The 22,491-nt window shown below is 40.4% G+C and overlaps 1 pseudogene; it reads left to right on the top strand.

Moving 5' to 3' along the window:
* Positions 1-1,921: 1,921 nt before the first annotated feature.
* LOC128586475 (inhibitor of Bruton tyrosine kinase-like) overlaps positions 1,922-22,491 on the top strand; it is a 35,508-nt pseudogene continuing 14,938 nt past the window's right edge.

Genomic DNA, 22,491 nt, shown 5'->3' with positions numbered 1-22,491 from the left:
GAAATGTATTGAGATAATAGGATGGAGTAAAAGGAATCCATTGTCCCCTTCAGTCTTCCAATCCAGCCAGTCCAGTTTATGCAGATAAAGGAAAGGCCCCCTCCAGTGTTTCTTGACTTTGAATGGCCTTCAATTCAAAATATTCTTTATACCAGGGAGTCATAGTCTGGGGTGAAATTTCTTGAGTTCCTTCATTCGCTTATCTGAAACTTCCCTAAAAGTTTTATACTTTCAAAGCTGAGACAGTAGCTGTGAAGAGAGAGATTGAGTTGTAGTCTAATAATAAGAAATCTGTAAAGGGAAACAAAAACATAGATTTGAATCAGAATGAATAAACAGAAAAGAACAGATCTAAGCACTTTTCTTCAGCGGAAGAAAAAGGATCAATGGAAAATAAATTTCCATGCCTGGAAATTAGTCTTCTTAAGACTAAAATTAGTCTTAATCTAATGGAGGATATTTCTCTTGTCTTCTAAGAAGGGTAGATCACAGTCTGTACTTACTCCAAGTGGCAAGCATTTCATCAGTAATCACATAAGCTCTTCCCTTTTAGGCTGTCAGGGTTTCCAGGACCTAGCAGTTTTCAAACACAACAGAGGCTAGGCTGCTACTGATTGCTACCTGAAGTGCTTCCAAAGCTTGCATACTGATACTGAGTTCTTATTCTATTACCATGCAGAGATTCAAAACTGTCTTTTCAATCTCATGCATTCAAAATGGAGGGTAAAGAGTCTTGAGCCTCAAAAAAACTTAAAATTGTGACATACAAGTGGATCTTTTTATAATATCATATCTAGTATATTTACCACTTTATGAATGAAAGAGGCAAAGTTTGTAATTTGGCTAGCTTTTAAAGTGGAATAACAGAGGATGTTGATCAAATTCATAATATCCTGACTACATAGAATGGAACCACTTGTATACTTTATCACCATACAAAAATTACTAGTGTAACTTATAGGTGGGGTCAGGTTGGAACCTGAGACCTCCCAGTCTGGAGTTTGCAGTTCTTCCTTGTTGGCCCTTACACATCTCCAGTGTCCATGTGTCCCTATCAGTCGATAACAGTGACTTTCAACCCCCGTGCTGCAGCATACTGATGTGCCTTGAGAGAATCTTAAATGTGCTATGAAAATTTTTAAAGATCATTAATTAAATTACTTCTGAAAGAAGTTCAAAGCACAGTAAGTATATTCTTTCTTTAATATTTTTTTAATCAACATAATTTAAGGGTACCGTAGAAGTTTAACTATAGGTTCAAATGTGCCATGCAATAAAAAAGGTCAAAAAGCACTGGTCTATGGGAATAGAACCCATTATGAAATATTTGATATTGAAGGCCATTTGTTCAGTTCTAGCAGTTCTGAGCTTGGTTTTATCACTTAACCAAGTCAGTCCACACTTATGCTCTGTCCACATATGATCTTTGGTTTCTGGCAACTTAACAAGAGGAACAGGTGAGCTATCCCAAGTTGCACAGGCCTGGCTTGTAAGCCATTCACGACATCTGGTGATCTGACAGTCTTTCACGTCATAAAGGTTAGTGTCAGCACATCTAAGAGATGCAAGAATTCCATCTGTGGAATTAAACCATAGGGTTTGATTACAATATTGCTTCAATATGTCACCCAGAAAAGATCCAGCATCATCCCGGTTTGCCATGCAGAAGGGGAAATTTCTTTCTAATGACCTTATTTCAGTTGACTCACCAACAGGAGAAACAGTACGATGTTTCTTCTCTGATTGTGGACACCACATCTTGTCATATATTCCTCTTCTGGACTGGTTCCACCAAGCCCTCACAATGGCAGAAACAAAAATGATTTCAGGTTCTTTTGCATGGATGGTCTCAGTGTTGGCATAATCAGCAATGAGATTGATGAGTCAGTGTGGCCAGGGTTTGAATAACTAGTATAAAGGGATGCTGGATCCGTGCCTGACCTGCTGGACAAATAAAAGTAAGAGCAAAGTACAGTTTGAAATAGTCATAGTAGAAGATTAAAAAGAAAATGGGATGAGTAGAGACAATCTCCATTCAACCTCCAATGTACAGTTCTCAAAGGTGGAGGCTTAAAAGAAGTGTTTAAAAAGGACTATTTCTGTTATTTCTTTTTTTTTTTCTTTCTTTTTTTTTGAAACAGAGTCTTACTTTGTCGCCGTTGGTAGAGTGCTGTTGTGTCACAGCTCACAGCAACCTCAAACTCTTAGGCATAAGTGATTCTCTTGCTTCAGCCTCCCAAGTAGCTGGGACTACAGATGCCCGCCACAGTGCCCCACTATTTTTTGGTTGTAGTTGTCATTGTTGTTTGGCTGGCCTGGGCTGGATTTGAACTCACCGGCTCTGGTGTATGTGGCTGGTACTCTAGTCGCTGAGCTACAGGCACTGAGCCCAAAAAGGACTATTTCATATAAAAAGAGTTTATAAGTGAAAAATGGATTTTCTTGCTCTGTGATATTGGAAAAAAGTGTCTACTTCATGAAGTCATCTGTTTCAGGGGCCCAAGAACTGGCCTTGATCACCTATACTTTCAGATCACCTGTGGGGATCATTTCCCAATCATTTCAGTGTATTTTTTCATGGCTCACACAAATCCAGGAAGATCTTTCTTTTATTTTTATGGCAGTGTAAGTGGTAACACTACTTCATAAGGACCTTCCCAGTGGAGTGACAGGGTATGTCTTCTTCTAAAACAGCACTTCTGAGTGATGTGCACTCAGTCTTTTGGTCAAACAGGATGACAAAGCCTGTCAGTTGGTGGAGGCCATGTTCCTTTCACTTGTTCCAACCATATTAGTTAGCATCTCTATATATCAAGTCATGGTACTGAATTGTTCACTAAATCACCGTAGTGCTAAGCCACTCCAAGAATAGAAGATTTATAGGTGTCAGTAGGCAGAACACTGTTTCAAACCCCTTCAAACTCCTAAACTATGTCTCCTAATTGAAACATTCCAGATTTTTATAGGGGCCAAAGTTAATGCTTCTGGCCATTTAAGTTCAGTGTCTTGATGGTTTTTTTTTTTTTTTTCTCTCAGATGATACTAGTTTAGAATTTACAGATGTTTACCAGAAAGATGAAGATTCTGCAGGATGCCATCTCTTTGTGGTGGAGAAGGTTCATCCTGACTTGTTTGAATACCCTCTGCAGTTTATATACACAGATACTTGTGACTTCTTAACTCATGGCTTCAAACCAAGAATACCCTCAAACAAAAAAAAAAAAACAGAAGAATATCAAAGCACTCTGAATTCTCATTTGAATAAAGTGAATTGCTGTGAGGATGATAATCAGAAGTCAACATTTGAAGTTTATAAGAGTAACCGAGCTCATACAATTAGTGAAAAGCAGAAAAGTAAACCTAAATCTTATAAAAAGTGTTGGGAAAGATGATCCTGTAAGAATGCTGCAAAATGTTGCAAAGAAATTTGGCTTCAGTACTTTGGGCAGTAGGTTGGATGGAATCAGATTTGAAAATGAAAAGATTAATGTTATTGCCAAGAAAACTGCTAATAAACTGAAGCTAAATCACTAAATCGGAAAAAATGCTCATTTCTGTGTGATGTGACCATGAAGTCAGTGGATGGAAAGGAATTCCCCTGTCACAAATGTGTTCTCTGTGCCAGACTCCATTATTTTCATAGAATGCTGAGTAGCTCCTGGATTGAGGCTTCCAGTTGTGCAGCTCTGGAAATGCCGATACATTCTGATTCCTGCAAGTGATTTTGGACTACCTCTACACTGACGAAGCTGTAGGGGTCAAAGAATCTCAAAATGTGGATTTTATTTGTAGTGTTCTTGTGGTGGCTGATCAGCTTCTCATAACTCGATTGAAAGAGATTTGTGAAGTAGTATTAATTAACCCTTAAGAATGCTGCTATGCTCCTGGAATTTGCAGTAATGTATAACGCTGAACAATTGAAATTATCTTGTTTACAGTTCATTGGACTGAACATGGCAGCTTTACTTGAAGCAAGGTCTCTTGATGTTTTAAGTGATGGTGTATTGAAGGATCTTTCTATGTTCTACCGAAAAATGATTCCAGCAATGGATAGAAGATTCATTACATCTTATCAAGATGAACCAGATATTAGCTATTTGGAAGTAGAAAATGGAGACATCTTTTTTTTTTTTTTTTTTTTTTGTAGAGACAGAGTCTCACTTTATGGCCCTCTGTAGAGTGCTGTGACCTCACACAGCTCACAGCAACCTCCAACTCCTGGGCTTAAGCGATTCTCTTGCCTCAGCCTCCCGAGCAGCTGGGACTACAGGCGCCCGCCACAATGCCCGGCTATTTTTTGGTTGCAGTTTGGCCGGGGCGGGTTTGAACCTGCCACCCTCGGTATATGGGGCCGGCGCCTTACCGACTGAGCCACTGGCGCCGCCCTGGAGACATCTTTTTAAAAGAAGAAATAAATACAGAACAAAATTATTTGGAAACTGTTTTCAAAAAGGCAAAAACGAAAGCTAAAAAGAAGGCACGTAAACGTTCAGATAGTTCCGGAGGCTATAATCTTTCTGATGTTATTCAGAGTTCACCATCTTCAGAGCTATTGACGTCAGACTCAGAAGAGAGCTGTGCAGGCCTGGGGAGTCCCCAAGACCTGCAGTCCCCTGATTTCACGGCAGCGTTTCCACTTCTAGACAGTCCTGATCCCTGGCTGTGTTCCTCAGTGACGGCCCCCTCCATGGCAGCCCCAGTCACATTTGCTTCGATTGTGGAAGAGGAGCTACAGCAGTTTTTTTTTTTTTTTTCAAAATCATTTTTAATGAGGCCAAGCACAATGGCTTACACCTATAATCCTAGTACTCTGGCAGGTCAAGATAGGGATTACCTAAACTCAGGAGTTCAAGACCAGCCTAAGCAAGAGGGAGACCCCCATCTCTAAAAATAACCAGGCGTTGTAGTAGGTGCCTATAGTCCCAGCTACTGGGGAGGCTGAGGCAAGAGGATCACTTGAGCCCAAGAGTTTGAGGTTGCTGTGAGCTATGACACTGAGGCACTCTGCCAAGGGTGACAAAGTGAGACTCTGTCTCAAAAAATTGTTTTTTTATTTCTAAGTTTTTACATTTCACCTGTCCCTGAGGATTGGGAAAGACATGCAGTACGAAAATTAAGTAACTACCCCAGAACATTTACAAGAAGTAGCTTAAAATAAGTTCCTTGATCTAACTCAATTCATAAAGAGATACCAAAACAGGAGACAATCTTATTTACTAATTTCTTTCCCACTTTGTAGCACCAGCATATCTACTTGTGTGGCATTTGGTCTAGCCACTAATCATGAAAACGAGAATGAAACTGTGAGAAAAGTCTAAAGCTGGAGGTAAGTCTATAAAATCAACTTGGAGCATCAAGAAGGAATAGTCTGGGCCTTCATGGGCAGTTTCCTCCAGAGATTTGATGAGATTCACAAATGGTGTCCTGGGGAATAATTTGGTTACATATATTGTAGATCCCAGGGAAGTGCCAACAATATATTAATATTTTTCTTTTTTCTAATCATCCCCATTTGCACATGTTCAATGTGTTAGGAGATCAAGTCCAGAAGTTAAAAGAAAGAAGTCTATTTGGCTCAACATACAATGTATCTGATGTTACTGGTCTATTAACAATAGGAGGATCAACAGAAATTATGAAATGAGATTTTCAAATTGTGCCAACTGCATGGCAGACTCCAAAAGCATATTTGAATTCTGTGTGAATGGTGGCAGCATTTCCTTATGTCAACCTGCACGTTTTGCTGAGAGCTATAACGAATCTGACTGGAGGCATTTTGGAGTAAGCTTTTGAGTGCCCTGAGATACTTTGTCTGTAACCACTGGAGTCCACACCTAGAGGCTCTATGGCTTCAATTCAGGTAGAATCTTTAAAGAAACAAGTCAGTTATTAACATACTGAACAAAGTGGATTTGGGGTAAAGATTATAAGTCTAAATCAGCTTAGAGAATGAAAGAATACTGAAGGTGAGTCATAGTTTCTTCTCATTAGATTGACACTAAATAATAGTTAAAGAGAAATTGTGAATCAGACTGTAATAGAATATAAAAGAAAGTTGAGCAGAAGTCAATTACTATGTTCTTAAAGTCATGTGAACTAGAAAACTATTTAAGTTTTCTATTTTCTTAATAAAATATTTGATTTAAGTGCTTATTATTTTAAGTCAATTAGAGCTCTTTTAATATAATTTGTTAGTAAATACCACATACAAATGGCACATAGTCATACAGACAGGAGTAGGGGTTTTTTTTAAGACAAGAGTCTTAGTCATCCTGAGTGTTATGGTGTCATCATAGCTCACAGCAACTTCAAACTCTTGGGATCAAATGAGCGTCCTCCCAGCCTCCCAGATAGCCTCCCAAACAGCTGAGATCTGCCACAGTGACCGGTTACTTTTTCTATTTTTAGAGTCTCACAGGGTCTCACTCTTGCTGAGGCTGGTCTTAAACTCCCAAGCTCAAGCAATCCACCTGCCTTCACCTCCCAGAGTGCTAGAATTACAGACATGAACCACCATACCCAGCCAGGAGTAGTTTTAATAGTTCTTATTTAAAGAATTTATTTTGCCAGCTCTTAAATGCTATTATTTTTAAAAATTCAGACTATCAATCTTTTAATTACCTATTTTATTGCCCGAAGAAATCATTAGCTAGGTAGTAATTTGCCTTTTAGAAAGATGATTCTTAGCTAAAACAAGACAGAAAATTTATATTTCAAAAGCACAGACCTAAAATTTGAGGCCTAAATATTGTATCATCATTTGTAAGGTAGTGGTCTACTCAATCAAGTCGCAAAGCCGGACGTAGAGAAATAGCTAAAGTTTATTTGGTACCTTGGTGAAGGCAACCAAGACTCAATAGGTATCAGCCCTGAAGAGCAAGAGTGCTGATCTTGTAAAGGTTTTAGGTGGGTGGGGGGGATTGTTACTTTGGTGAACTAGTGACTATTGCCAGGTACAGTAGTTCCAGCTGGCTTCCCGCTGAGACCTGTCTGCTCCTTTGCAGTTTCTATTGGGTCCCCTAGTTCCTCCTTCTGGCTGGGTCCCAGAAGGAAGGTGGTTTCAGCAGAGGTCACTGAACAGCCAAGATGGAGTGCCTTATGCTCACAATGGAGTGGCCTATGCTTGGTCTGTTTTTAGAGTTCCTCCAGCCAACCTATCAATTGTTTTATCCCAGAGGGTGTGGGGGTGGGGTGGGGGGTGGGGAGGGGAGGTTTAACATAAAGCTCTACTTAAGACAAGATGGTCAGGAAAAGTACCTTAAACAAAAGTAAGATTGGTCATGTAGATTTAAACAATGGTAAGAGTTTTTAGTGACTCAGTCCTGCCTCTCAGACATTCTGATAAACGACAATTTCTTTTATGGATGCAGATTTCTTTCACAGAAGCATTTTAAGATAGCCAATTAAGGGCCAGGAGAAGTGACTCATGCATGCAATCCCAGCATTTTGGGAGACTGAGACAGGAGGATTGCCACATGGGTTAATAATCAGATCCAATCTGATCCCAGACCCAGATCTAATCTGATTCCAGACTCAGTTCAGTGTCTCTTACAATTTTTGGACCGGTTAGGATCAAAAATTTGCTCAAAGTCAGACAGCTCAGACCCAAATCTATGGAGCTCCAGGATGAAAGAGAGAACTTACCTGTGAGCCCCAATAATGGGCACAATCTGTCAAGGACCCTGCTTGTCCATGTGGTCTTCTTTGGAATCTCTCAGAGTTCTATTTCAGAACCCATTCAGACAAATTACATTTAACAGAGTTTAACTGAGCAAAGAATAATCCGTGAATTGGGCAGCTGAATCAGAACAAGTTCAGAGAGAGTCCAGTGTTGTCACATGGTTAAAGAAGATTCATTAGAAGCCAATAAGCCATGACCTGGCTTTAATGGTTCCTTTAATCAAGGAACCACGAGGTAGGTGGAAGACAGTTTTCTGTAATGAGATCCAAAAGGATGAAAACAGCTCAAAGAAAGGAGAGTTTCACTGGCCATAAACCAAAATTGTCCCACATTTTTCTGTCCAGCCTTGTTTTCTAGGGTCTCAGCTTCTCAGCTGAACATTTATAGGGAAATAATATCTAAAAGCCCCCTGTGTCCCTTAAAGTATAGGAAAACAAAAGCTGTGTGCTGGAAGGAAGAGAATCAACAAAACTGCACAAGTTACATAAATACCAAACCAGAACTAGCTCATTCCCTGCCCAGGAATCACACGTAGGCTGCTGAGATGAAAATACGGAGCTTTAGCCATTAGGTAATGAGGTAAATTGCCTCTGTCATTATTCCCATAGGAACAGTGTTCAAAGGATTTTTATTTTTGTTTTAGATCAGCTATTCATTCTTCAATTTTATCAAGAGAATTTTAAGGCAAGCTACGACATTGTGTCTTTTAAAAATAAATCTAATTGCTCAATTAATACAAATAAGGTGATTATTTAAAATAAGAGATCTCTAAAAGAAGCTTTTTCCTTTTCTTTCTTTCTTCCTTTCTTTTTTAAATTTAAAGGATCCATTCTTTTGGCCAAAAGTGACTCAATCCAATGTGTCTTTATAGAGAAGACAGTTTAAGCCAATGCCTCTTCATATAAAAGGCAGTTTCCAAGATTCCCCCAAATTCACTCAGAAACAGACATGATAGGACATTTTGAGACAACGACTTCCCTGGAGCATGTCATGTTTGGCAGGAGTGTGCTGCTTAGAATCTTACATGTCTCAGACTCCCAGACTTCAGCCCTGTCCGCCTACAGTGTTCCCGAGAAAACACACGCTTCAGATGGTTGCTCAAAAGACAGACTCATCAATCATAAAAAAAATCATTTCTCGGGCGGCGCCTATGGCTCAGTGAGCAGGGCGCCAGCCCCATATACCAAGGGTGGCAGGTTCAAACCCAGCCCTCGCCAAACTGCAACAACAACAACAAAAAAATAGCCGGGCATTGTGGGGGGTGCCTGTAGTCCCAGCTACTTGGGAGGCTGAGGCAGGAGAATCGCCTAAGCCCAGGAGTTGGAGGTTGCTGTGAGCTGTGTGACGCCACGGCACTCTACCGAGGGCAATAAAGTGAAACTCTGTCTCTACCAAAAAAAAAAAAAAAAAATCATTTCTCTCATTAATCTTAAATTTGGAAAGGGCAATGATTTTTTACCATCTTCTCAACTGGAGCCCCCGGAGAGGAAAACCAGGAGTCTGACTGGTAGTTAACACGTGTTACCACATTGCTAGCTGGTCTGAGTTCCAATTTTCCTCACCGAGGCTTTCAGAGCAGAGTGACTTTGAGACCCTGCCTGCTACTCAAACTACAGGGGTGAAGGGAAACGTGCCCTTTCCCTTGAAAGTTCGCTGAAAGATCAACTCATAATTAATAAGAGAAAGATTAAAAAATTATTTACCAGGCACACTTGAAGGAATCAGAGTGATAACCCAATTCTCCAGTGGAGTTCGGATATCTTAATATACACAGCACTGTCAGAGAGGAGGGGGGGACATTGAGGACTATGGGACAATGGATGTCTGCTGAGGACAATTGAGGACTGTAGGACATCTACAACAAATAGATGGAAGAGAAATAGACTGACTTGTAAATTAATCTGGGAGACAAGTATTTATGACTTAAATGATTTCAACAAGGTCTTACGTTCTTGACCTTCATTGCTGAACTATATTGAGATAAGAGGAAGGGGTGAGGGGAGTTAATCGCCCCTTTTGATCTTCTGATCCTCTCCATCTAGTTTATGCTGATAGAGGAAAGGCCTCTTCCAATGTTTCTTTTTGTTTGTTTAATTATTTTTATTTATTTTTTTTATTTTATTGTTTCAGATTAATTGAGGGTACAAAGAATTAGGTTACACTGTTTGCATTTGTAGGTAAAATCCCTCTTCTAATTGTATTGGCCCCCAGGAGGTGTCCCATGCAGTAACCATGTGCCCCTTAAGTGGGAGCACACCCATCCCTTTCTCCCCTTCTCTCCTCCTCCAGTGTTTCTTGACCTCGAATGGCCTTCAATTAAAATTATTCTTTATGCCAAAAGTCATATTCAGGGTGAAATTTACTGAGTTCCTTTGATACCCATTTGTTTGTGCTTTCACTCAGCCGTGTTTGTGAGACGCATGGATGCCGCTACATATAGCTGTAGTTCTATCACTCTCATTCCTGTACAGAGATTCATTGCACAGGGCGGCGCCTGTGGCTCAGTCGGTAAGGCACCGGCCCCATATACCGAGGGTGGCGGGTTCAAACCCGGCCCCAGCTGAACTGCAACCAAAAAAAAAATAGCTGGGCGTTGTGGCGGGCGCCTGTAGTCCCAGCTACTCGGGAGGCTGAGGCAAGAGAATCACATAAGCCCAGGAGTTGGAGGTTGCTGTGAGCTGTGTGAGGCCACGGCACTCTACCGAGGGCCATAAAGTGAGACCCTGTCTCTACAAAAAAAAAAAAAAAAAGAAATTCATTGCACAAATATACTTAAGTCCATCACGTGCAATGTTAACAGGCTATTTCCAGTTTTTGGCTATTAAGCTAGTTCTGTTGTGAATATTTGTGCACATGTCCTGTGGTTGGCATACAGTTCTATCACATTGTGGTTCCTTTTATACATTAATCAGACATTTAGCTATCCTTTTTTGGTGAAGAGTCTTTAGAAATCATTTGTCACTTCACTTGAATTGCCTGTCATTTTCATATTGATTTGCAGGAATTCTTTACATACTCCTGAACTTTTTTTTTTTTTGAGATGGAGTCTCACTCTGTTGCCCATGGCTAGAGTGCCATGGTATCAGCCTAGTTCATAGCAACCTCAAACTCCTGGGTCCAAGTGATCCTCCTGTCTAAGCCTCCTGAGTAGCTGGGACTATGGGAGTCTTCCACAATGCCCAGATATTTTTTCTTTCTTTTTTTTTTTTTTTTTGTAGAGACAGAGTCTTACTTTTATGGCCCTCGGTAGAGTGCTGTGGCCTCACACAGCTCACAGCAACCTCCAACTCCTGGGCTTAAGCGATTCTCTTGCCTCAGCCTCCCGAGTAGCTGGGACTACAGGCGCCCGCCACAATGCCCGGCTATTTTTTGGTTGCAGTTTGGCCGGGGCCGGGTTTGAACCCACCACCCTCGGTATATGGGGCCGGTGCCTTACCGACTGAGCCACAGTCGCTGCCCTATTTTTTCTGTTTTTAGTGGAGACGGTCTTGCTCTTGCTCAGTCTGGTCTTGAGCTCCTGAGCTCAAAGGATCCACCCACCTTGGCCGCCCAGAGTGCTAGGATTACAGGTGTGAGCCACTGTACCCAGCCTACTCTTGAACATTTCCTTTTGTTAGATATAATGAGAACAATTTCTCCCACTTGTGGATTGCCTTTTTGTTGCCTTAATGGCATAACTTTGCAAACAGAAGTTCTTAATTTCAACATGGTCCAATTTACCAATTTTTTTCTTTATACTAACATTTTAATCCTATTACAGTATCTTTGTCTACCCCCAAAGCATGAAAATACTCTCCTATTTTTTAAAAAAAGATTTATAGTTTTACTTTTACTTTTAAATGCATAATCCATCTAGAAATGATTTTGTTTTTATAGTAAACCTAGGAGTCATGATTAATTTTTCCCATTTGCATATCCATTTGGCCCAGTATCATTTATTGAAAGGGTTTGCTAGAAAACTGAAATGTTGCCATTTTCATAAATATATTTAGAATATATATTCTGTGTGTAGGGATCTGTTTCTGTATTCAATATTCTGTTTGTTAGTCAATTTGCTATCTGTGGGTCAATACTGTATTCTCTAAATTACTATAGGTTTAGAATAGATCATGTTATCTGGTTGTACAAATCCTTTGAAATGTCCTTGGCTATTTTTGGTCCTTTGGTGTTTCACATACATTTCAGAATCAGAACGCTAATCTACGTATGTGTTCCCACAGCACTCCTACTTGGATTTTGACTGAGATTGGATTTGATTATCAATCAATTTGGGGGAAATTGAAATCTTTACAACACTAAAATTTTAAACCATGAGCATGGTAGATCCTTTGGTTTATTTAGGTCTTCATTAATTTAATTCAATAATATTTTATAGTGTGCAAATTAAAAGATTTTCACAGTTTTTTTTTTTTTTTTTTGAGATAGAGTCTTACTTTGTCGCCCTCAGTGGAGTGCCATGGCATTTTAGCTCACAGCAACCTCAAACTCTTCGGCTCAAGCGATTCTCTTGCCTCAGCCTCCCAAGTAGCTGGGACTACAGGTACCCGCCACAGTGCCCAGCTATTTTTAGAGAGGAAGTCTTTATCTTGCTCAGCCTGGTCTCAAACCTGTGAGCTCAGGCAATCCACCTGCCTCGGCCTGCTAGGTGCTAGGATTACAAGCGTGAGCCATCCCGCCCCACCCGACTTTCACATTTTTAATTAGATTTATTCCTATACTACCCCGTTTCCCTGAAAATAAGACATCCTCCGAAAATAAGACCTACTTACAGGAAAGATAAGACGTCCCCTGAAAATAAGACCTAGCGCATCTTTGGGAGCACACCTTAAAATAAGACACTGTCTTATTTTCCCCGAAAGACACTTAAAATAAGACACTGTCTTATTTTCGGGGAAACAGGGTAGTGTTTTGTTAGCAACTTTTCCTCAAAATACCTTTTTCACTTAGCTTCTGGGTCATTCCTCTCTCTCTCACTGCCTGTACCTTTGATTTTTCTGCCTCGTCATCCAGATTTCTAAAGGGTTTAGTCCTTGGTCCTGGACAGTGCTGATCCTCTAACAGGTCTTACTTTTTCATCAGACGTTTCACTCATCCCTCTGCTGCCCTAAGTGCCCCAGTGAAAGGTTTATACTTGCAACTGCTGAAAAACTGTTCTTGTCTAATAGGATCCCCCTCCTGGGAGATGTCTGGAGGTATATTCCCCACTTCTTTCTCTTGCAGCCAATGACTAATTTAAGAGTATGAAAGCCCAGCCTCCTTGTCTCTGGGTAGGTCAGTTTAACCCCCAGGGGCTCTAAGCCCCCCATGCCCTAACCAAGGATTAGAACTCCAATCTCCCCCTTCTTTATTATATTTCCCTCATGACCTTACAGGTTGTTGTTGAGGAGAGAGAGCCCTCTGAATGAATCAAGTGCCTTCAATCATTGTCACAGAAACTTTACTTCTGGGGAAAGTGACCTAATTCTGTAGATTTTCTTTTCATTATCTCTATTCATTCTCTAGGTGATTTTATCTAGTCCAATGGAATTAAATACCTTTTCTTGTACTAACAACTCCAAAATTTATATTGCCAGCCTCCACCTTTCCTCTGAACTTTAGACTCAAAAATTTATCTCATGGCCACTATATCCTTTTAGATGTCTGAAAGGCCCATCAGATTTAATAAGCACTAAACTATACTATTGAATTTCTCCGTCTTAGTGAAAGGCATTTGTGTTGACCAAGTTGCTCAGGCTAAACAACCTTAGAATCAGGCTTGATTGTTCCCTTTTCCTCATACCTCAATCTAAACATCAGCAAATCCATTTTACTCTATTTTCCAAATACATCCACTCCCAGCAAATCCTGTTGACTTGACTGCTGCCCAGCCAGGTTGATCTGCCCACTGCCCAGGAGAAAGCCAGTATCCAGGGACAGCAGGGTTACAGCAGAGAAAGAGTTTATTCTGCACAGTACTGAGTGGGGAGACAGGAGAAATTTCTCATATCTGCCTCCCCAAGCATTGAGGAGACAGGATTTTTAGAGACAGTTTGGTGGGCAGAGGATTAGGCAATCAGGGCCCGCTAATTGGCTGGTTTCAGGGTGGAATCAGCCTGGTATGGGCCTCTGTCCGGGTGAGTCAGCCAACCCAAGGGAAGCAGGACCTGGACGATCTCTCAGTAACTACCCTTAGGTGCTGAATGGGGGAAGTTATTTGCTGAGAAAAGTTAAAAATCTTTATGGCTAGGGCGGTGCCTGTGGCTCAGTCGGTAGGGCGCCGGCCCCATATACCGAGGGTGGCAGGTTCAAACTCGGCCCCTGCCAAACTGCAACCAAAAAACAGCCGGGCGTTGTGGCTGGCGCCTGTAGTCCCAGCTACTCGGGAGGCTGAGGCAAGAGAATCGCTTAAGCCCAGGAGTTGGAGGTTGCTGTGAGCTGTGGGAGGCCACAGCACTCTACTGAGGGCCATAAAGTGAGACTCTGTCTCTTAAAAAAAAAAAAAATCTTCATGGCTATCACCTGTGCTCTGTAGCATAGCAATTACAGAGAAGCAAACAAGGGGACAGTGACTGATTATTATCATTATTTTAGCTGACCCTCTTCCTTCACTGGGTTTTGGGGCCCTTACTCTTATTCTCACCTTGAATCCCTTCATCAGTTTGTAAGGGCAGTTTCACTACCATCTGAGTATATTCTGAATCTGTCCACATGTTAGCAGTCCACAGCAACCCCTTCTCCAAGCAACCATTCTCTCTCTCTCCTTGCAGAGATGTGTTGTAAACAAAAGCCAAAGTCCCTTCAGTCTCTCTGTGGTCCTAAGGGTCTGACTCTGTCCAACCTGTCTGCCCACATTTCTTACCAGTTTCCACCTCGTTTGCAGCCTCCTTCCTGTTTCTTTTTTCTATTTTTTTTTTTTTGTGTTGAAATAAGATCATTTTATTTATATCCTCTCTCATTGTCTGAAACAAAACATTTTAACTATTAAGCAAGTGTTTATTGACTGTACCTACCGAGGATTTTTTTTTTATTATTAAATCATAGCCATGTACGTTAATGCAATCATGGGGTACAATGTGCTGGTTTTATATACAATTTGAACTGTTTTCATCAAACTGGTTAACATAGCCTTCACGGCATTTTCTTAGTCGTTGTGTTATATAAGACATTTATATTCCCAAACACACTCCTGCTCTAGGGCTTCTGTGCTTCCTGCCCCTCACCAGAAGGCTCTACCCCCAGATGCTGAAATAATTCACTCTCTCATTTCATCCAGGTCTTCGTCAAGATCTCATTTTAGCAGAGGGGCCTTCCATGTCTATGGTTTTTAGCATTTCTCCTTTCCCACCAGTATCAATTTTCTAAATTCTTCTCTTCTCCTCTTCCTCCCTTTTCTTCTTTTCCTTCCTTTTTTTTTTTTTTTGTAGAGACAGAGTCTCACTTTATGGCCCTCGGTAGAGTGCCGTGGCCTCACACAGCTCACAGCAACCTCCAATTCCTGGGCTTAAGCGATTCTCTTGCCTCAGCCTCCCGAGCAGCTGGGACTACAGGCGCCCGCCACAACGCCCGGCTATTTTTTGGTTGCAATTTGGCCGGGGCCGGGTTTGAACCCGCCACCCTCGGTATATGGGGCCGGCGCCTTACCGACTGAGCCACAGGCGCCGCCCCTTTTCCTTCCTTTTTTTTTCTTTCCTTCCTTCCCTTTTTTCCTTTTCTTTCTTTCCTTCCTTTCCTTCTTTCTTTCACAGAGTCTTACTCTGTTACCCCAGGGTAGAGTGCCATGGTGTCATAGCTTATAGGAACCTCAAACTCTTGGGCCAACCAATCCTCTTGTCTCAGCCTCCTGAGTAGTTGGGACTATAGGCACCTGCCACAATGGCTAGCTATTTTTTTTTTCTCTTTTTTTTTTTTTTTATTGTTGGGGATTCACTGAGGGTACAATAAGCCAGCTACACTGATTGCAATTGTCAGGCAAAGTCCCTCCCGCAATCATGGCTAGCTATTTTTAAAGATGGGGTCTTGCTCTTGCTCAGGCTGGCTCAAACTACTGAACTCAGGCAATTCACCAGCCTTGGCATCCCGGAGTGCTGGGATTACAGGCATGAGCCACCACGCCCGGCTCCTATTTTATTTATTTCTTTAGTTTTTTGGTGGGATTTCTTACCCTCGAAATATTATTCACACACACACACACAATACTCACTAGCCTACCAAAGGCATTATTTTGTTCATCTCTGTAAAATGGCTCCACCCCCACAATATCTATATTACAAGAGAATAAAACTGTAGGTCAATTTGCAGATGAAAATAGTTGCACAAGTCCTAAGAGAAATGCTTAAAAGTAAAATGTTCTGATCAAATTGGATATATATAAGACTACAAGGAAGATATAGTAACACAAAATGTGTCAATATAATTTACTACATTAATGGGCTAAAAATCCACACTCTTACTAGATACTGCAAAGGCATTTATAACACTCATTTATAATTTTACGCTCAGAAAAGTTAGACTAAAAGGAAACTTTCTAAACTTGATAAATAGCTACATACCCACCTTACCACCCTCTTACTATCAGTGGAGGAACTTTGGATGCCTTCGGGGACCAGATGCTATTGCCTTTTGCGCACTGCTGTACTGGCTGTGACTTCCAAGCCCTGTCTCTTTTCCTGCCTATGCTGTAGAGGGTGGAAAATCTGAATACTCATTTCTTCGCCTCCTCTACTCTTAGAGGTAGGCATGTGATACAGTTTCGGCCAATGAGATTTGCCTGAAATTCGTTTTCTGAATGCTCTTCCTTGGAGTTACAGCTTGCCGAACTTCTTTTGGGACCAATGAGATTTAAGCCAGGTTCTACATGGAGGTTTTGGGAAAGCTGTTGCTTTCCTGGTAAAAAGGAGAAACAGTGGTACCCTCCTCCCCACATCCCAATGTTGATCACCTCGTCACCCCCAACTGTCTCATAATCAGCTCTCCAGTCTATTTACCACCTCCTTGAATCCAGCATCCAACACTCTGCCATCTAGTCATCTGGTGAGTCGCCAGGAACATTACCAACTCCTAGTCCACTTTAGCTTAGCTAATTCCTAACCTTCTGTTAGTATCTGCTTAGGTAACACTCCACTGAGTTTTCCTTGTCTGAGGTTTTCTCGCCTGTGTGCACACACAGCACCCTGAATATCTTCTAACCATTCATTTATCCTCTGTATTGATATTGTCTATTTAACTATCTTCTTCACCAATACTTTTGATTGTTAGGGTAGAGTTTGTGTCTGTTTTATTCATGCCTGTGTCATTATACCTTGCACATAGCCCGGCACTTATAGGTATTTAATAAATATTAGTTTAATGAATGAATAGAACACATATATTTTATAAAATTAATTAATTAATTAATTTAGACAGAGTCTTGTTGCCTGAGTAGGAGTGCAGTGGCGTCACCACAGCTTACAACAACTTCAAGCTCCTGGGTTCAAGCAATCCTCCTGCTTCAGCCTCTTACGTAGCTGGGACTATAGGAGTGTGCCACCACACTAGCTAATTTTTCTGCTTCATTATAAAATGAGTTAATCCTCCTGCCTCAGCCTCCCAGAGTGCCTAGGATTACAGGCGTGAACCACTGCTCAGGAGAGTGTAATTGGGGGTGCCCTGTCTGGATTGCTCAGCACACTCTTCCTCCCCTCCACCCCCCGCATGATTTTCTTCTCTTTATCTACTGATTTGCCTACCTGTGTCTTCTACAGTGATTTACAAGTTAAGCCATTCTATTTTAAATTCTACTTTGAATCATTAAAAATTTCAAAACATTAAATGTATTTATGTAATTATCAAATACAAAAACAAAATGACTTTAGATTCTTTTAAACAATTTTTTTCAGGGCCAGGCATGGTGGCTCACACCTGTAATCACAGCATTCTAGGAGGCTGAGGCAGATGGATTGCTTGAGCTTAGGAGTTCAAGACCAGCCTGAGCTATAGTGAGACCCCATCTCTAAAATATAGGCGGGTATTGTGGCAGGAGCATGTACTCCCAATTACTCGAGAGGCTGAGGCAAGAGAATCACTTGAGCTCAAGAGTTTGAGGTTACCGTGAGCTATGACAACACAGCACTCAAGCCCAGGGCGACTGAGTGAGACTCTTTCTTTTTTTTTTTTTTTTAAATAAATCTTTATTGTTTTTTTTTTTTTGTTTGTTTGTTTTTGTTTTGTTTTTGGCCGGGGCTGGGTTTGACCCTGCCACCTCCGGCATGTGGGACCGGTGCCCTACTCCTTGAGCCACAGGCGCCACCCGTGAGACTCTTTCTTAAAAAAAAGAAAAAAAATTTTTTTCATGGAGATGTGGTCTGACTTTGGTACCTGAGCCCTGGTCTCCAAATCCAACATGAGCCACCCAACTGGCCATAGATTCTTTTTTTTCTTTTCTTTTCTTTTTTGAGACAGAGTCTCACTTTGTCACCCTTGGTAAGAGTGCTGTGGTGTCATAGCTCACAGCAACCTCAAACCCTTGGGCTTAAGCAATTCTTTTGCCTCAGTGTCCCAAGTAGCTGGGTCTATAGGAGCCTGCTACAATGCCCAGCTATTTTTAGAGACAAGGTTTCCCTCTGGCTCAGGCTGGTTTCTTTTTTTTTTTTTTTTTATAGAGACAGAGTCTCACTGTACCGCCCTTGGGTAGAGTGCCGTGGCGTCTCACGGCTCACAGCAACCTCTAACTCTTGGGCTTACGCGATTCTCTTGCCTCAGCCTCCCGAGTAGTCAGGCTGGTTTCTAACATGTGAGCTCAGGCAATACCCTGGTCTTGGCCTCCCACAGTGCTAGGATTATAGGTGTCAGCCACTGCAGGGGTTTGGGGGGAGGGGTGCCCATAGATTGTTTTTTAATGGAAGATCTAGGTTTTATTCTGTTTTTCTTTTTTCTAGCATTTAGCATTGCAAAACAGAAGACAAACACCCTCTCACACTGTTTTATTTAATTTCACTTTTTTTTTTAGGGCTTTTAAGGAGTCTTTCTTTTCTTTGGACCTTTAAAAAGTCACCAGGATATATTTATTAATTTTTCCTGAAGTGCAGAAAACTCTTAATTGTGGGATTAAATAAAGTTTTCATAAGCCTTTTCTTTATGTATCATTACCTTTGCTTACTTTATTTTCTTTTGTCTTTTAGACTTTTATTCACAGGTTCAAATTAGAAATAAGACTTCCTTCTATATTCATTACCACATTTTCTGTCATTTTAATCTGTTATCTCTTTTCTTATTAAAACAGTCTTGTATTTCCTATCATTAATTTGATTTGCTTAACCATGAGCTCTTTCAGGCTGGGGACTAGGTCTAATTCATGTTCGTGTAGAAAGTGTTCTCCTTCTCTTGTGCTGTACATTTTAAAATAGGTCCCATAATGGTTTTTCCCCTTATAATTCAACCCTCAATACAGAGATATCTGACTTTTATCATACACAAAGGTTCTGGCAGAAACCTTTTTATTCATCTGTGAAGGTGGGTGGTGGGTACTATACAGAGAGTTTAGTTAAGTTTCTGTAAAGTAAAATCTGTGTTTGAGATTCTATTTCTGTCCTTGAAGCAGTGACTAAATTGCCCAAATATATATATATATATTTTTTTTTTTTTTTTGCAGTTTTTGGCCGCAGCTGGGTTTGAACCTGCCAATTCCAGCATATAGGGCCAGTGCCCTACTCCTTTGAGCCACAGGTGCCACCCAGTTACCCAAATATTTTAAGTTTGACTGTCAGGAAAGTGGGTAGTAGTGTGTGTGTGTATGTATGTGTGTTGGGGGTAGGAGAGATATAGGGGAGAACGTACAGTGACATCAGAATTCTGAGAACAAGTAATAGAAGGTCATTATTAAAGCTGACAAGATTTCCCAACTATTATAGACAGCTGGATAAAACACTTCCACCATCTTGTATATTCATATCTCTTTGTACATAGTATATCACCAAATTTAGCTACATCTTTTATCCAAATTAACTAGTGAATTCTCACAGTCACAGAGAAATTAGGACATAGATAACTGAGAACTATTTACCATAGACAAGTGTGTTAACCCTGTAAGTACTCTGGTGAAGGTTGCTTGTGTTCTGTGAACGCCTTTATATATTTTTATATTTTGTAAAGTAGCAAAAATGACCAGGTATACTAACATGACCTAAAGGCTTGTGGGTATCCCTTTCAATGATTTAACTAATGGCCAATCTACAATGGAAACAAATAAGATAAATATATATGATAACACTGTGTTTGCTTACTTTCCTATCCTTTATTTTATACATTGCAATCTACCTAGAAAATGTCTGTTTAGCCAAAAAACTATTTAAATTTAATGGTATTTGTTTAACATTAGTGTTAGTTCTCAAAGTCAGCCAGGGATTTTGTAAACTGTTTTGTAAACTGAGGAAGTTTATAAAGAAAAACACAATCCATGTTGATAATGATTCATCAGAGAAAAATGATATTTAAAATTTTATACCAACAGTGTAAGTATCAGGTCTGTATGATTTGTGCTGTTGTCTGAAGCTCACAAGAGCAAATTCTTTCAAAGGATGATCAAGCCATAATTTTATAATTTTATACATTTAATGGGAGTGAAGTCAGTTTAGAAAATCTAGGAAGTTAGAATTAGATTTTTCCATGAGAAAATAATATTATGCTAACATTTTTCAAACTGATAAAATCAGGGGAAAGACATATAGCTATTTTGAAAGTCAAATCACCAAACCAATTTAATTTATCCAAGGATTCACTTTGATAGAAATATAACCTAAATGTTTTCTTATATAATTTTTCTGTATTTATATGCCAAATATTAAAACTTTATGATTTTTGCTTAAGAATACTGTTGTCCTAGAGTCTCCTCTCCCCCCACTATTTTCCAGCCTGGTAACCACTTGTCTTTCTCTGTCTCTTAAGACTTTGCATCCAAGGCCATCAATTTAATTTATAGTGAAATTCCTCCTCCTCATACTTCTTTCATTGAGTTATGGCTTTAGCAAGCTTCTGAAGCTTTTATAAATGGTCAGCATACTTAAAACATTAGGATATAAATTTTTCTCTCCTCTTCCTAAAGATTATTGAATTTCTTGTTCATCTTGATAAGTCAATCAGAACAGGAGTTCCTTTAAATGTAAGTGACTTTATAATTAAATTTAAATTTTTTTGAGAAATAGACAAAATAGAGTCATTTGTTTATGGGCTCAGAGCATTTCCGCTGTACCCCTCTGCTGAGCCATTTGTTTAGAAAACGTTTCATACTCAGCAGCAAAATCTTATCAAATCCCTGGGCAAGGAAAAGAGTTCTTGAAGAGTTTAAAGTTGATTTCTTTGTATTTTATTATGTCTTTTGGGGACAGACTTATCCAGACTTGGTCAACCTATGAGATTTCCCATAGGATTTTATAATACTTTGTTATAGCGCACACAGAGTTCTCCCTCGCATCTTCACTCGGCTTGTATGTGTCTATTTCCCATGAAACTTTCTTATTTGTTTTCCAAGAAGGAACAAAAAATTCATGCACTCTGAAACCTTTAGTTTCTTCAGAAAGCCATGAAGCTCCAGACACACCAGAAGCCATTGTTCCTGTCATTGCAGTGACATCTGGGCCTGTCCTACAGGGGTAAAACAACCAGGTGAAGCTCTTCCAGAAACCACAGCTCTCTACTTTATAATCCATCTAAAACTGATTTTAACTTTTGTACATCTTCCTTTTGAAAGTAAATCTGTTTAGGGCGGCGCCTGTGGCTCAAGGAGTAGGGCGCCTGTCCCATATGCCGGAGGTGGCGGGTTCAAACCCATCCCAGGCCAAAAAAAGAAAGTAAATCTGTTTGAATTGGATATTCCTATAGTGTGCACAAATGATAGACTTCTTTAATCAATTAATCTTGAAAACTTGAGAGAGAGATGATAAGAGGGAGAACCAGTCCCGGGTACAGAAAAAGCCACCATTATAAACAGACTTTTATAAAAGACAAACAGTCCCCACTAATGAATCACACTTCTCTGTATTTATATCCCCATATAATCTTCTTCCCATCAGCTCTGAGCTCGGCCAATTATTTGCTCCAGGCAATATAAAGGTAACAGTAGGCTTGATAAGCATTTGTGCTGGGGCTTGCCCTGTTAGAATATTTCTGCCTCCGTGTGAAAAAGCCAGGATATGAAAGACCTCATGGAGGGAGACCCAGCTGGCCGAGCTGGTCCAGCCATCTCAGTGGAGACTTCAGACATAGAAGAGAAGTTGTCTTATACACATGTCATCCAGCCCCTGTTGAACTCCCAGGTGACTGCAATTGCATGCATGAGCCTTGGCAAGATCAGCAGAGGAGCCTAAATAAAAATTTGGAGAAATAATAACTTGTAGTTGTTTTAAGCTACTAAGCTTCAAGTGGTTTGTCACACAGTAATAGATAATAGATCTTTATTTCCTAAGGAAGAGAAATACCTTTTTTCCCCCCTTTAAATACAAAGACCTGCAAAGAACTGACCAAAGCAGGTGTTGCCACCTAACCAGTTTTATTGCCCTCTGCCCAAGAGGAGCCAATAACTAGAGATAGCAGGGCTTACAACAGAAAAAGAGTATATTCCACGTAGTGGTAGGTGAGGAGATGGGAAGAATTTCTCCCCAAGAATTGCTAAGACAGGGGTTTTAAGGATCATTTGACAGGGGATCAGGGGATTAAGTAATTAGATTTGCTAATTGCCTAAGTTGGGGGCAAAATTATAGGAGTGTGGACATCATTATAGGGGTATGGAAATCATCTTCTTGTTTTTCTTCATCTCCTTGGGTCATGATTCCAGTCAAGATGGTTTCTTGGTGTGGGTGGTT

The sequence above is a fragment of the Nycticebus coucang genome, chromosome 5 (genome assembly GCF_027406575.1).
Source record: "Nycticebus coucang isolate mNycCou1 chromosome 5, mNycCou1.pri, whole genome shotgun sequence".
Lineage (NCBI taxonomy): Eukaryota > Metazoa > Chordata > Mammalia > Primates > Lorisidae > Nycticebus > Nycticebus coucang.
This window is presented reverse-complemented; position numbering and strand designations above follow the sequence as displayed.